Here is a 2500-nt window from a genome sequence, read left to right on the forward strand (position 1 = left end):
GGGACCCGAGGGAGAGTGCCTCCCATGAGGGTAGAATGTGTGGCTTTTGGGGGGAAAGTCGAATTATGGAGCAAAAACCAGTTTTTGGGACTTAGAAAAATTTCGAGATGTGTCAGACTTCCAGGAAGGGGGGAGTCTCAGGAGGTGTACCTAGGAGGCTTCCAGGGGCCTGGGTACACTTTTCAGAAAGTACCGTTGGGACTTAGAAAAATTTTCAGGATTTTTGGACTTAGAGCGATTTTTGGATTTTTGTGCAAAAATCAGATTTCCCCTTCTCCCACCGCTCTGGGGCGTCAATATGATGTGGGGACCCGAGGGAGAGTGCCTCCCATGAGGGTAGAATGTGTGGTTTTTTGGGGGAAAGTCGAATTATGGAAGAAATTGAGTTTTGAGGACAAAAAAGTGTTTTGAGGACAAAAAAGTTTCTTGAGGACAAAAAAGTTTCTCGAGGACAAAAAAGTGTTTTGAGGACAAAAAAGTTTCTTGAGGACAAAAAAGTGTTTTGCGAACAAAAAATGGAATTTTGTGATTTTGTGTAAAAATAAGTAAATTCCCCTACTTCCACCACAGGGGGGCTTCAGTATGTTGTAGGGCCCCCAGGGAGGGTCCCCCAACTGGGTTTAAAGTTTGTGGATCCTGGGCAGAAAGTTGAATTTTGGATGAAAAACCGAATTTTGGGACTTAGAAAAATTTCGAGCTGAGCAGTGACAGACTTCCAGGCAGGGGAGCCTCTCTGGAGGTGTACCGAAAACAGTTCCAGGAGCTGAGGTCATTTTCGAACATTTTTTGTTCGCTCAAATTTTTTTTGTTTTTGAGCTCTAAAAAGCTGTTATTATCAATTGGCTCAAAAATTTCAAGTGTCATGAGCTAGTACATGTTGGAGGAATACGTTTTAGGCAAAAAATTGCAAAAAAAAAAATCCAAGTGAAAAAGAACCGGAATGGGGAATTTCTGACTGCTGTAGCAGCCGCACAGTTCCAGGAGGTCGGATACATTTCCGACTTTGTCCCGCTCATTGAAGTACATTGTCCCGCAATGCAAATACATAGTAATGCGCACCTGCGGGAGAATATAGGAGAGAGTGGGCTCTCTCTACCCCGATGTATGGCGGTTGTTCCTATGGTTCTCTGGCTCGGGTAGGCGACTTAGAAGGTGGTCCCTCTTGTCGTGGAAGTTGCAAAATACGGCCGAGACTGAACTTCCACGGCTCCAGGAGGGACTTTTGCTGGTCGTGCGTCCCAAGTGAGAGAGGCGATCCTGGGGTACCTGAGCCTGACCAGACCCTCCCTCGGTGGTCCCTGGTCTTCTGAAGGGTGATGGCATTCAGGGGGGCAAATCTGGAGTCCGTGGCCGAGTTTGGGCTCTAGAAGGCGGACGCCCCTTCTGACCATGTCCCCTCAGAGCCGGCTGGATGGTTCATGGTCCGCGGCTTTGTCTGGCGGTCTGTGCCCAAGCCGGAGAAGCTGTCCTGGGGTACGTGAGCTTTGACCAGACCCTCCCTCGGCGGTCCCTGGTTCTCTGGAGGTGATGGCTGTCAGGGGGGCAAATCTGGAGTCCTCGTGGGAAGGAGGGCTCTTGAAGGCGGACGCCCCCTCTGACTATGTCCCCTCAGAGCAGGCTGGATGGTTCATGGTCCGCGGCTTTGTCTGGCGGTCCATGCCCAAGCCGGAGAAGCTATCCTGGGTACCTGAGCTTCGACCAGACCCTCCCTCGGTGGTCCCTGGTTCTCTGGAGGCGATGGCTGTTGTCAGGGGGGGGGGGGCAAATCTGGAGTCCTCGTGGGAAGGAGGGCTCTGGAAGGCGGACGCCCCCTCTGACTATGTCCCCTCAGAGCATGCTCGATGGTTCTCAGTCCCTGGCTTTGGCTTTTTGGCCATCCTGGGGTACATTCTTGCCAAAAAAAAAAACGACTAAGTGAAAAAGAACCGGAATGAGGAATTTTCTAGGTGCCGCATCCGCCCTACAGTGACTTGAGGCCGGGTACAGTTCCGACTTCGTCCCCTTAAAGTGGGGACGTTGTCCCGCAATGCAAATACATAGGAATGCGCACCTCTGGCAGAATGTACTTGAGAGAGTGTCGTCTCTCTACCCCGATAGAAAGCAGTTGTTTCTCTGGTTCCCCGACTTGGGTAGGCGACTTGGCATGTGGTCCCTCTCGTCTGGAAGTTGCGCACTCCGGCTGAGACCGAACTTCCACAGCTCCGAGAGGGACTTTTGCCGATCGTGCATCCCAAGCGAGAGAGGCAATGCTGGGGTACCCAAGCCTGACCAGACCCTCCCTCGGCGGTCCCTGGTTCTCTGGAGGTGATGGCTTTCGGGGGGCAAATCCGGAGTCCTCGTCCGAAAGGGGGGGCTCCGGAAGGCGGACGCCCCTCTCGTCCATGTCCTCTCAGAGCGGTCTTATCCTCCGATCGATCTGGCACGGCGCTCCCGGGTGGGGAGGTGGTGCTGCTCGCTCGACCCGGGCTTTGGAGCTCGCGTCGGTTTACGGTGAGCGGTG

This window comes from Dendrobates tinctorius, unplaced genomic scaffold, assembly GCF_039654945.1.
Source record: "Dendrobates tinctorius isolate UK_male_01 unplaced genomic scaffold, ASM3965494v1 ptg000514l, whole genome shotgun sequence".
Taxonomy (NCBI): Eukaryota; Metazoa; Chordata; class Amphibia; order Anura; family Dendrobatidae; genus Dendrobates; species Dendrobates tinctorius.